At 37.3% G+C, this 14,311-nt stretch overlaps 2 long non-coding RNA genes and 1 pseudogene across 3 annotated transcripts in view; 2 read left to right on the top strand and 1 right to left on the bottom strand.

Moving 5' to 3' along the window:
• The window catches only part of LOC309505166, a 172,453-nt gene that overhangs the window by 90,249 nt on the left and 67,893 nt on the right, over positions 1-14,311 (top strand). Inside the window, exon 2 of the long non-coding RNA XR_014208345.1 lies at positions 9,644-10,327. This is a non-coding gene — a long non-coding RNA (uncharacterized lncRNA). The remainder of the gene's footprint in view (positions 1-9,643; positions 10,328-14,311) is intronic.
• LOC309505099 (E3 ubiquitin-protein ligase TRIM35-like) lies at positions 2,669-9,636 on the bottom strand (annotated as a pseudogene). The gene is made up of 6 exons (XR_014211817.1): positions 9,027-9,636; positions 8,437-8,532; positions 8,003-8,233; positions 7,863-7,885; positions 7,663-7,781; positions 2,669-3,448 (listed from the first exon to the last, which is right to left on the bottom strand). The product of XR_014211817.1 is annotated as an E3 ubiquitin-protein ligase TRIM35-like (transcript).
• On the top strand, positions 10,812-11,941 carry LOC309505106. The gene is made up of 4 exons (XR_014208276.1): positions 10,812-10,886; positions 11,050-11,327; positions 11,599-11,667; positions 11,798-11,941. It is a non-coding gene; the product is annotated as an uncharacterized lncRNA (long non-coding RNA).

Here is a 14,311-nt window from a genome sequence, read left to right on the forward strand (position 1 = left end):
AGAAGTTTCGAAGGTAACATACTTTTGAATGTAATATTCTCAATATCATTATCGCTATTTTTACAGTGAAAGAAAAGTATTTGGTCTTATAGAATTATTTGTTGGCCAAAGGTGATTAAGTTTATGGCTCGCTTTTATGCGGAATAGGAAGCTTTCGCATCCAATTGTAAAGACCTTTTGGCACGCCCCATCCCTTTCCTACCTTATGGCACGCCCATTGCTCCAGCCTGCAGTTATCCCTACTAGCTGTTTCCAGGTACGAAACGATGGGATGGCTCGCCAGTCGAAACCAGGGATAAGAATCCACAGCCAGGACAGGATTCAGGATCACAGCAGCAAATTTTCAGACACTCACAAAAGAGAAAAATAAAACACACACACAAAAAAAATTTGTTCAGATCCTATCATATCAGTGTCTTTTCTTCTGGTCACGTTCAGATTCACAACGCACTCTTCTCAAAGCGTGAACTTTTTAAAGAATTAATACCTCATAAATCTACTTCTCAGCTTGTTAATAATCTATTGCTGGATTATTAAACAGTTTGTTCTCAAATCACTCAATCGCATCTGCTCTCACTCTTGTGTCGTTCGCAATCTCTCGTGTCTCTCATACATTTCTGCTTGTACGCGATCTTCTGGAAACTTTCCAACAGAGGGCGGAGCTAACCTTTCACCTCACCAATCAGGAATTAATTCAGGAACTTTTTCTATCTTTTGGATTTATTTATAATAAAATAAATACATTTTACTTCATGTTCTTTTCAGTTTTATAGCGATATAAATAAAAGAATACTAATTATTAATATTAGTGACCCGAGTTAATGACCTGGGTTACACTGCACTCTAGCAATCTCGGCTGTATTTTTCATTACCATTTCTTCAAACTTCAAAAAACGGTTGTTTAAGCCATTAATGGCTTTTAGGATGTCAGCATTTGAAACTGTTCCCTCTTCTTTGCTGCAGACCTTCTTGGGATTTGGGCTTTTTGTGTGAGAATCAATTTTCAGCCTCTATATCCATTATCAAGCCTTCCTTTCTCACCTTCTTGTCATCTCTCTTTGAGATCTTAGCACACGTGTCCTGGTTTAGCAAAACTTTGGTTTACAGCGCACTGCGCACGTGTCCTGGTTTAGCACAACTCTGGCTAACAACGAACAGTTCGTCAGCTAAATTGCTATTTCACAAAATTTGACCAGTTAAAGTCCTTTTATTCGGGCGAATGAACTTACTGAATGCAAGATCAACGCTCCACTCCTTCGTTTATCGATAATACAGTCTCATAAATCATTGGTACTCGGTCAGAGTCTCAGAGCTCAGAATAAGACATCTGCACAGGTCGCCATCTTGGACCAACCGAGATATTGGCAGAAGTAAGAGACTGTAAGTTTTGAACACTTATATCTTCTAAATGTGAGTTTTGTCATTGTTTTGGAGCACACTAGCTTATAGATACCCTTAAGGCTAACATTCATATTAAAAGCCAAAAAACTTCTGTTTTAATTTCATGGGGGCTTTACTGTCCTTACCAGTGTCCTAATTAGTGAACACAATATACTGATTCACCGCCTAGGGAAGTTAGGGAGCTGATTGAGACGCATCGGCAATCTATTGATATTCCTGCAGTTCCCGGATGTGAAATGTTGAATTTTCTGTCAAATTTGAAACACTGAATTTGCAAAGCGAAATTAAATGGACCTAAAATTGCCTGTCGAATATTATAGGTTGTATTTTTAAACAGAATGAACATTTTGGAAGTAAAATCTGAAAGGTAATATGGATTATTGAATTTTTAATAATGAAAATGTTTGTAAAATGTTTTAAATTGAAATATTCACATCTTAAAAATAACCTACAACCATGTTGAATTTCAGCCCATAAATGCCTAAAAATACAATGCATTAAAATGCAAGCACGGTTATTGCAGTGCATATTTGTTTCAATTAGTGCAATTCAACAAGCTTTTTTGTTTAAAAAACATTTGGCATTACTTTACTTCCATAGACTGTAGATCACAGTTAGTTCTAGCTTTCTTGTAGTGAATCAACTAAGAGCAAAGAAACAACCACAGATGAGCTACAATAGCAGACAGAGCTCTACTACTAAACTCTTAAGACTTATTAGTTAATTTCCCCAACATTGCTCTAATACTGAAATACTGTGATGGACTGATTCTCTAAAGCCGATGACAGAAGATCAATGCTGAGGTTATCTATATATCTCAAAATCTAATGACACCAGATTCAACTAATGATCACAAAAGTAGGACTCGTTTTTCTTGTATTAAAGAAGGACAAATTAGTCTTTAAAACCGAAAGCCCCATTAGTTTTCCATCAGTCTCTACATGATGTACATATTACTCTTCCACCCTCATATACGGATCAAACTACATCAACGACGTAATTCGCTGCTACTGTCGTAAATTTTTCCCTAAACTTAACTATCTGGGTTGTCTCCAATCGACATTCCCTAACGTAGTCTACCTCTTTAATCTAACTCACCTGCTGCGCAGCAGAAATTGACAGACAGACTTCAGCAAATGTCCTTTGAGTTCTTTATTTACGGCCGGGAGAGTACTCGAGCAATTCTCAGAGAATCTCACCCAAGCAAAATAATACATCAGGTTTTATAGGACAAAGACAGACACATCAAAAATCTCTTGACAAACTAAAAGACGTAACTGACATTTGTATGTATTATAAATAAAAGACACAGGTTGTACTGAATGCCAGCTTGCTTATTTTGCTCAGGATAAGGATGTATTGAGTCCACATGTCATGTAAACTAGAAACTCTGCTTCTAACCACAGGTCGAGATCTGTCGTTACACACACACAACTCTGTGATGCTGTTTGAGAATGTTCGTTAGAACGATGGTTTCGGGAAACACCGACTCATGTGATCTGGATTAAATATTGGAAACATGGTGAAAGCAGGAAGATCCAGATCTACAGGAGTAACGTTTACTGACTATTGACCGGTAAGATCCTCAGAGAGTCTAAACTCAAGAAGAATGGAAAGAGTGTGTGAGTGAAGGTGGTTGTGAATGTGTGTAGATGTGTGTTAGTTACAGGATCAGAGACTGACACCCTTCCTCTGTTATAGTCCAGATACACTCTCACACGATCAAGCTTCTGTTCAACACGAAATCCAGACTCAATAACACATCCATAATCCACACACCAAACATCACTGTTGAAGAAATCACGTCCCTTCCTCTGGTTTAATGCTGTAGTTACTCCAATTTTCCATTCTAAACACTCTTTAACCTCCACATCCCAGCAGTGTGTTCCTGAGTTAAACCCCTCTGAACCCAGAACACACTCATAACTGTCAAATCTCTCTGGATTATCAGGAACAGGTTGATAGTATCCGCTGTTTCTCACACTGGTCAGATCATCAGACAGGACGAGACATGGATGAGCCGTGTTTGGATCCAGAATCACAGGAGCTGATGAGACACAATCAACAGATGCTTTTATTCTGATCTTCATATCATCATCAAGAGTGAACCCAACACAGATTATTATGAATTATGACACTTTGTGATCAAACACATCAGACATTTTCCTCTGGTCACTGTCAGTGCTGATATTAGTTTAATTTTTATTTAACAGCCTCAACTACAAACATTAAATATGTGATTCAGACATTTGTGTCCCATCAAGAGTTTATAAAAATACCAATAAATGTTGTAGATGAAAAACTGTAAGTGTGTGTCTGATCTTCTGCAGCATCTGATCATCTTCATTTCATTGGCAAACAGTTTATTCTTATTGTCTGTTCTGTTTGACTTATTAACTAAAAATTATGTTTTATTAATTATACTTATTAATTAAAAATTACTAATGATGTTGGCTTGAGAAATTAATTATTATTAATCTGAGGCTAAATGTTCCAATTGTAACTCCTAACAACCAAATTAGGCTCAGACCTTCACACTGTTCTGACTCAGGTTGCTTTATCTTTTATAAATGATCAGACTTACGGTTTTCCTAAAAATGGCTGGAAAAAATGACAGACTCATTGACAGAATCTTCAAATCCATTGAAGTGCATCATTTTGCATCTGGTGTGGTGCTTATATATATAGTATTAAGTATAGTATATTATGCATAAAAAAATTGTCTTGTTATTCCTTCAATCATTATGCATGAATATATAAACAGCTTCTGCCTCAGTGCATTCATATGTTTCAGAGCTCGAGTTATAGGATAATATACATATGAACATATGAGGATTTCACTGGCAAGAAGATTACTAAAATGTGTCAATACTTTATCTTGTCTTACATATTGTGAACATGAATTTAAACATACTTTGATTATTGTATGACTTGTTTAAAAACCGTATTCACTTTATAGCCCTTAATCCTGTAATTGTGGACAAATGTGGGCACAGAGGACTCAGGTGTGATCCTATTTTTTATTTTTTATAAATTTTATATCACGGTCTTCGATAAAATTTTGTCTATCCATTTATGGTGTGTTTTTTTTTTATTTTGGGGGTATTTTAGAATTTATTTACTTCAAAAAGTACCACATTTTCTATGTAAATTATGCTTATTTTTATGTTTTATTTTTTATATTTTTTTAACTACATTAAAATATCATTCCAACAAGTTCTTAGAGCTAAAACCTAAAGATGAAGTGACTTTGCTGTCACCTGGTGTCTGATTTTGGTATTTTAAATTAACAAAAAACAATATCATCAATAGCCACTAGATGGCTATAGTACTTAATGGCTGCATATATAGGCTGAACTCTATGAACCACTGTATAAAATTAATTTGACCTCTTACGTTTTTGACTATTACAAGTTAAAATTGTAATTTAAAAAAATATATATCTGTGTTAGGTGAGACTATACAAAGATGCCAAAATATGCTTAGATAAATATGAAATGTAATATGAAATATGAAAGGAAGACAAAGTCGTAGATCATTTATCATTTATTTCAAACACAAAACATCAAATTTAAATAACTAATTAGTACCAAACAGGTAAGAACATACATAAAATAACTAAATAAGTGACAAAAAAAAAAAAAAAAAAAAGCCCAGCTCTGTCATAGGCTCATTGAATGCATTGTTTGTGTGTGTGTGTGTGTGAGAGAGAGAGAGAGAGAGAGAGAGAGAGAGAGAGAGAGAGGGTGATGAGCCAGGTGGATGATTGGATACAAAAAAACATGGTCAGACATTGGCTCATTCAATTATTTGTTTTTGTATGTGTGAGTTTATATATATATATATATAAGCCCAGCTCTATCATAGGCTCATTGAATGCATTGTTTGTGTGTGTGTGTGTGTGTGTGTGTGTGTGTGTGTGTGTGTGTGTGTGTGTGTGTGTGTGTGTGTGTGTGTGTGTGTGTGTGTGTGTGTGTGTGTGTGTGTGTGTGTGTGTGTGTGTGTGAGAGAGAGAGAGAGAGAGAGAGAGAGAGAGAGAGAGAGAGAGAGAGAGAGAGAGAGGGTGATGAGCCAGGTGAATGATTGGATACAAAAAAACATGGTCAGACATTGGCTCATTCAATTATTTGTTTTTGTATGTGTGAGTTTAGATATATATATAAGCCCAGCTCTATCATAGGCTCATTGAATGCATTGTGTGTGTGTGTGTGTGTATGAATGTGAGTTTTTGCCATGATGAGAATGTTGTACAGGATCAGCCCTTCATTTGTGTGTATGTTAGATATGCATTGTATTGGATCTATTGATTTATTTTTACAAAAAAAACAAGAATGCTGCTCTAAATTACAGTTTTTCCGATTCATTTCTATGGGTGCCCATTTTTGACCCAAATACAAGATTAAGGAGGGGGGTTTTTTTCACCCACTTAACATTGTAGAATTGAGTCAAAAAAAAATGGTGTGTGTTCAGGAGGCAAACTTAGGAAAAGTAGCCAAGTCTTGTACCGCTCAGATCAAGGGAAGTATTTTTTTTAATAAATCAAAATGATGTTGCACACATTTGTCCAGAATACGGTTTTAGGGTTGTTTAATGGTTACTGAATTTATAATAATAATAATTACTTTGGGATTTACAATACAATTATTTTTCTTTATCAACTATTACATGCACAAATGCAATTTTTAGTACATATACACAAACCTCACAGCAACACAAACACAATTATTACACAATAATTTATCCAACTGACTCTAATATGCAGAAGCAGAAAAAAGTAAAAAAGTGAGTATTCGCTTTATAAGCCAAACTTGAGAAAACGGCACCATCTTGTAAAAAAAAAAAAGATTTATTTAAAAAAGAAAAGGCCAACAGAACAAAAGTCTGTTAACAAAGACTGCATCATTTTATAGTCAAATGGCCCTGAGATAAAAGAAATTGCCAGTTTCAATGTGGAAAGTTTTGTCCTTAAGGTCCTGAGTGTAAATATTTTGTGAACAATGTGGAAAGAAGAAAATTCAAATTCAAATAAAAATACACACTTATGCCAAAATTGATGCAGTGGCATTAACACAGGAAAAACATATATAAAAAAACCACTGAAAGAGACAAACATGTCCTTAAGGAAACACAAGGGTTAATTTGGTTCTAAACTTTACATTGAAGTGTGATTGATCAATGAGACCCTTTGATTACAGTGTTATTATTGAAGCATCATTTACAAAACTGTATTAATCTAGAAGCAGAAGCAGATTTAACTGTGATTTTCTGCTGTAATAAACAGTTTAACTGGTAAGATCCTCAGAGGAGAAGTTGTGCTGCCATTATATAAGAATGGAAAGACAGTCTCTGTGAAGGATGTCCTGAATCTGCACAGACAGTCTTTAGTTACAGGATCAGAGAATGACACTGTTCCTCTGTCATAGTCCAGCTGAACTCTCACACGCTGAAGCTTCTGTTTAACAGTGAAGACAGTGTAGGGTTGCTCTGGGGATTCTGAGCTGTATTTGCTGTTCATGTACCGCACACACCAGACATTAGAGTTCAAGAAATCCAGTCCCTTCCTTTGGTGTGATGCTGCTGTGGTTATTCCAAGACCCCAGCATGTATTGTCTCCAACCTCCACATCCCAGCAGTGTGTTCCTGAGTTAAAGCCCTCAGATCCCAGGACACATGCACACCTGTCAAACCTCTCTGGATTATCAGGAAGTGTTTTATCTCCATCACTGAACAACACACTGGTCAGATCAGCAGAGAGTGTGAGACGAGGACCTGCTGTGTTTGGATCCAGAGTCAACGGAGCTGCAAAGAGAATAACATCAGATTACAGGATGAAATATGAAGTATTAGAAATGTAAATGTAAAACACATATAAAGACTTTGTTGAAAGAGATCATAAATCATGCAATCATAACAATGGTCTCTCAGTTACTGTCAGAATGGATTGAGGCTTCAGGTTTAATATCAGTATTCAATAAACACTATTGTATCCTAATACATAAACATAAACCATGAGGAATAGACTTTTCATTATGAGTTCGCTGTATGATCTGATGATTTTCTGAAATACAGTTCAAGTAATTTTTAATCTATCTATCTATCTATCTATCTATCTATCTATATATATATATATATATATATATATATATATATATATATATATATATATATATATATATCAATATATTTCTATCAGATGTTGATGTTGTGTGTGTTTATATGTGAACTATCTTCTGCACTGGTGTCAAATCTGCTGAGACTCACTGTGTTGGACAGTTTCCAGCATCTTCTTCCAGACTCTGAACGGCAGGTTACCCAGATAACGCGACACATGAATCAAAGCTCCAGAACTCATCCGTGGATCCGGCTGTGAGATCTGGACTCTGAGGAACATTCAGGAGTCAGAACTGCAGTGAATTTGAGTTCAGATCCACTGAGAGAAGAGATACGAGCAGCTCACTTACCTTTCCATTGAGGCCTTAAAGTTCTGGAAAATATAGAGTTTGAAAACATTTTAATATCTTATCAAACACTCTCATTGTCAATGAGTCTCTCTATACAAGTTGTTTTGTGCACTAAGAATGAAGCCAGATTGATTTGTCACCTTTAGAAACGAGACGTCATTGTCTTTCATCATCTCCTCCATGTCTCTGATTGTGTGTGAAAGAGCTGAGATGTGTGTGTTCATCTCCTCCAGCTTCTCCTTCATCCTCTGCTTCTTCTGCTCCTCTTCCTCTCTCAGTGCAGTGATTGTAGCTTCTTCTTCGTCTCTGAGAAACTGATGAAGCTTCTCAAACTCTTCTTTAATCTGACGCTCTGTGTGCTCAGCTTGAGACTGAAATCAAATCACATTCACTTCAATCATCTCAATCAACACAAATCTCCGATACCCGACATATAACGGATCCAGAAGCAGAAGCTGCTCGTCATTTACAGAAATAATCAACTGGAATCCATTATATTAAATATCTCAATTTATAACGGTATAAAGTGATCCTCCAGCTGTAATGAAAATTACTCTTGATGCTGTTTCCTCACATTGATGAGTTGAGCTGTTTTCTCAAACTCTCCTTTCTTCTTTTCATTGTGTTGAAGTTTCTGTTGTAAGGGCTTCAGTGCTGTATTGAGCTCCTCCTAGAATTGAACAAAAATACATTAAACACCAGATTACAGTGAAGAGAAGAAAATACAGTGATATGATCATACAATTCTGTGCAAAAGTATTCACCCCCACCCTGATTTCTTCTGTTTTTGTGTAAATCTCATACTAAATTGATTCAGAAATTAAAACTTACCATAAAACAAAGGCAGTCTGAGTGAACACAAAGTACAGTTTGTAAATGACTGTTATTTACTGAAGCAAACAAGTTATCCAATACTAACTGGGCCTGCGTGATAATGTATTTGGCCCCATAGTTACTAATTCCTCAAATCTATGAAACTGTATTTATAATGTTGTTCAGCTGGACTAAACACCGCCAGTCCTGATCACTGCAGCCCTGTTCAATCAAATAAACACTTAAATAGGACTTTTTCAACAGTGTGAAGTTGGTTAAAAGGTCTTAAACAGTGACACATCCAGACTAATTACTGTTCTTTACATGTGAAACAAGAAACATTTGTCTTACCTTGTAAGATGAAAGCACTTCACTGATGGGTCTGAATGTGTGATTGGTGTGTTTCTCTGAGTCTCTGCACACTAAACACACCGGCTGTTTGTCCTCCAGACAGAAGAGTTTGAGTTTCTCACTGTGTAAACTGCAGATCTCCTCAGATCCTGATGAACGTTTCTCATTTCTCTCCTTCAGGAACGACTCACACAAGTTTTTTAACGTGAGATTAACTGGAGGATCATCTCTTGAGGATCTCCTCCTGCAGAGAGGACACTCCTGAGTTTCCTTAGTTTTCCAGAACTGTTGTAGACACTCTTTACAAATACTGTGACTACAGGACAGAAAAACAGGAACCTTGAAGATTTCATAGCAAACAGGACAAATATAATCATCTTCAGCTGCTGAAGCCATTTTCACCGTTTGAGTCTCGCAAACTAAACTTTACTTTCACTTCCTGAACGACGGTTTTCAAAAATGAATCACAATGAGAATCAAAGATCTGCTGTCTGTTCAGAAATGAACATCACAAAAGTCCTTAAGTAAAGTTTTTTCTCTTTGTTCTCCATTGATTGCTTATTCTTTATTGTTTTTGTGAGACAAAAGTTGGTGTGACAGAAAGGAGAAATAACAAGTCAGTCTCTTCCTGGGGTGCGTTTCCCGTACAACTATATAGCTCGCTGCTTAACTACCATAGTACGATGCATCGTTGGAGAAATCAACTAGCTAGTCACGACTGTTTCCCGAAACCGTCTGTCGCAAAGTATCGTTCAACCACGTTGGTTTATGACGTCTCGCACGTGGTGGACTAATAACTTATTTTAATTAATCTGTTTGAGATCGAATTAACGCTAGATTTTGTCATATAAGTTACAGACATGGCATCTGAAGACCATTTCAAATTTTTCTCAGTTATTTTGCTTTATTACCAGACTCAATATTTGGCTCGTTCTTACATAGTAGAGCACGTTCGCACATGCGCAGTCTTCAAAAACGGTGCTTTAAATCTCTTGACAAACTAAAAGACATAAATTACATTTGTATGTATTCTAAATAAATAACACGGGTTGTACTGAATGTCAGCTTGCTTATTTTGCTAAAGATAAGGATTTATTCAGTCTACATCTAATGTAAACTAGAAACTATGCTTCTAACGACAGCTCGAGAGCTGTCGTTCCAACCACACAAGTTTGAGATGATGTTTGCGAACGTTCGTTTGAACGATGGTTTCGGGAAACACCAAATCGTTGAACTATGCTGATAACGACGGAACTTGCGACCATAGTTGGCTAACGATGCTTTCGGGAAACGCACCCCTGGTTAGTGTTGTAAGAGGGAGGAGTTTATGATCACATGTATTCAAAATGGACATGCATTGAAATGTGAAAAAATAATGCTGTAAAACTTTGAATAAAACACAAAAGAACAATTAAAATACAAATCTATTAATTATAAACAACCTCAAAATACTTACACATGTTTTATTTATTGCTCTTTATTTGTCAGAGTGTTTATCCAGGGGCCTGTACCATGAAGGTAGCTGAACAAACTCGAGGTTACAGGATTAGTTTTGAGTTGACGAAACCAAACCGATGCAATCAGGCTTTATTGGTACCATGATGCAGCTCATCAACTTTCTCTGTCAACTCAGGCTTTGATCTTCAAGCTATGATTACTCCATGCACGCGTGCACATAAAAGAGTGACGTCGACACTGAACAACCAATCGCGGGTAGAGCGAGAGCGATATATTTTTCCGCGGAGGAGCAAGAGATAATCATTCAGAATTACGATGAATGTATTTCAAGCTCGAAACAATACGGTCTCTGCTGCCAAAGCAAGAGAAGACTGTTGGAGAAAGATTGCTGATTGTTAATGTGTAAGTTAAACAAATACGTTCTATATTTATGTAAAATTATGTATATATATGTATGTGTACTGTAGCCTATATGTGTAATATAGCCTATAGCCTATTTTTATAATATATATAAAAATGTGCATGTATGTAAGAGATTAATATTCATTGATTTTTAGATTTTTAGATGCAACCCCAACTCCAAATGTTCTTGGCAGCAGATAAAGACAAAATATAAAAATATAATTCAAAGTGGTGAGTATTTACCTCAACCTTTTATTAATTTTGTGAACATTTTATCACAAACACTTGTTTGCAGCAAACAGAAATAAAGAGTTAAATTCAGTAAACCAGAATACACTGTGGCGGAGGAGTTGGCTCTGAGTAGGCAATAAGGGACGGCCGATTATGGATGTGATTACAGGTGCTGTACAATCTGACCCTGGTGCTGGCTCCTCTAAGCAAGTAAGTATGTGCAATACATTACTACTTTTTTAAAGTTTTAAATATGGCTGACTGTATGTTCTCCATTAGAGGGAAATACAGTGTCGCTGTTGAAGCCAGCACACATACACAGTCTTTTATTTATTAGGGTGGAGGAAATGAAGACACTCTGTCTGTGTGTTCTCAGACAGTTGCTGATGTGAATGCACTGGGCTTTTTATTATGGCAAACATTTGAATGCGTGGCATAAAAAAGGGACTGGCCCTTACACTCTACATCTCTTTTATTGTAGGATTTTTCACAACCTGCCCCAGAAACTGAGGCCTCTACCCCAATGGGCTTCAGAAGAAATGTGAACAAGGTAAGGATTTAAAACCCTTGACATAAATTACAGTCAGTCCTGTGTTTGTAGGAAGTCAAGGAACTTTTTGTGATTTGATGAGCCTCCAGAAACTTGTAATGATCATGTTTGTGGTGGAATTATGTTTCAGGTGGAAACAGACTCAGTCAGGGCCCTGTACAAAAGGAGTCTTGAACTAGACTGCACACTAAAGGAGACTTGAACTAGACTGCACACTAAAGGAGACTTGAACTAGACTGCACACTAAAGGAGACTTGAACTAGACTGCACACTAAAGGAGACTTGAACTAGACTGCACACTAAAGGAGATGGACTGTGAGCTGAGGAGGCTAAAAAAAATAAAAATAATAAAAAATAATTGGAGATCAAACAGCTGGATAAAACTGATCTCAGTATGTGAACCTATTTAACCAAGTAACACTTTAGTATGAATATTTATTAATGCAACTTTCTCTTGCTCTCTTTCTCCCTCCCATTCCACAAAACCAATAAAACAGTTTGAGACCTATCTGCAGTTTCAATGTGCTTTTATTAAGTGTAATATTGTATGGTGATTGCATCTACATCTGCACCAGCTGGGTGGTCAAGTGTGATCGGGTCACACTCATCGGGGAGAAGCTGTTTTTTTGGTGTTTCTCGCTCCTTTCTACTGGTGGCTGTATTGTGCAGAATGGCACATGCAGCCACTATCTGTGATGCCCGCTCTGGTGACTCTTAAGCGCCGAACACAGTTGAAATGTGCCTTTAGGAGGCCAAAGGTCATCTCGATCTTCACTCTGGTTTTACTGAGGGCCACATTGAAGCGGTGCTGTGGCCCTTTCTGAGGGTCATGATAGGGGGTTATTGTGTAGGTTTTCTATCTCAGTTCAAATTAGCAGTGTTTTGTACTGTACAAAATTTAACTTGCTTTCTTCAAAGCGCTGACACAACACGGACTCATGGAAAATTTGTGAGACAAGCACTGGAGTCAAGCCATTTGGCATCCAAACTTGTGATCATACGTTCATGACCACAAGTCGTCTGCAGATGAAATGTTTAATAGATCATTGTTATATCTGTTAATGTTATTAATTTAAAGATTAATCTCACAGAAAATAATCTCACATATTCACATCATCTCTACCTGAACATTAAGGCTGTGATAGGACTTCCTATTAACATAATCTGCCTCATGTTTCCCTAGAGCAGTGGAGATTGGAGCAATAGACTGCATACATGTTGCAATGACTCTAGGGAATCCTATCATAAGATTAACAGAATAATAATAAAAAAGATTCAAAATAATTCTTAACATGTATTATTGCATGGTATTATGGTACATTTGTGAAATTTGCTGAAATTTGTGGAAAACAAAATTGTTCATGTGATGTCACCCTATCAATATATCTTACCGGCAATTTTATAAAAGCCCTCTTTTATGGACATGGTCGATAACTGTCCGGGGAACACTATTAATGAAACTATTCATGTACTCCTGCAGAGCGAGGACCACCTTACGAATGGTTCGACAAACATATGTTTCCCCTATAGCTTCTGTGAGTCAATCACCGTGCGGTGCAAGTATGTACCACTTGCAAAAAAACGCAATGCAACACCATTTGCGTTACAGTAAGTGCATGAATTCGACGTGTTAAATTCTTTATGTGCGGCTCAAGAAGTTCGCAAAGATAAGACATTCCTTCCGCGGAAAATCTGTATCTTTCATACAAATAACTATCAGGAAAGGCAAGGGGATTTTGTCTGGCTAAAAACTCTTTCTCTAAGAAGTGCTCGTCAAACAATTTGCGCTGAGATGTCACAGGATTTGGAAGAAAAGGTGAAGTCATTGCAACAGACACTTGGAATAAGTTACGTCACCTATATGTTTCTTTGCTCTCAGCTGATTGGTCAAACTTCAGTCTGAGATCTTGAATCCAGAACATAACCTGCCCCGGAGCAGGTTAGCCGTGCGGCGTAAGATACCATGGCAACGAACACCGATTAAAGCCAAGCTACTTTCATAGTACCTAAAACCCAGGGTTGGCGGAAACTAAACTGAAACATAGCTGGCTAGCCACCTAAACCGGCTTCATGGTACAGGCCCCAGGTCAGTCATGATCAAATCAAATCAAATTTTCTTTATGTAGCACATAAAAACAACAGTAGTGGCCATTGTGCTGTACAACAGAATAAATAAAAAGAGCGCAAAGGGAGCTTACATCCAACATTAATGTTCTGTCATGCTCAAATCTTTGTCAGTGTAATGGGCAGGAATAAAGATCTGAGTGACTTTGACAAGGGCCAGATTGTTATGGCGAGGTGACTGGCTCAGAGTATCTCTGAAACTCAAGGCTTGTGTGTCGCTCCCGGTCAGCAGTGGTGAGGATTTACCAACAGTGTCCGAGGAGGGACGAACACACACCGGCGACAAGGTGTTGGACACCCAAGACTCATCGATGGACGAGGGCAATGAAGGCTATCCCGTCTGGTCCGAGCCAACAGAAGCTCTGGTGTGGCATAAGTCACACACAACTTTAATGATGTTATGGGAAGAAGAAGAAGTTTTATTTATATAGCGCCTTTCCATCGCTCAAGGTCGCTTTACATGGGAGGAATGTGTCACAACACAGTGCATCACATTCTGCTGTGTATGAGGCCAAAGACC

This window comes from Leuciscus leuciscus, assembly GCF_965113295.1.
Source record: "Leuciscus leuciscus genome assembly, chromosome: 8".
NCBI classification, from domain to species: domain Eukaryota; kingdom Metazoa; phylum Chordata; class Actinopteri; order Cypriniformes; family Leuciscidae; genus Leuciscus; species Leuciscus leuciscus.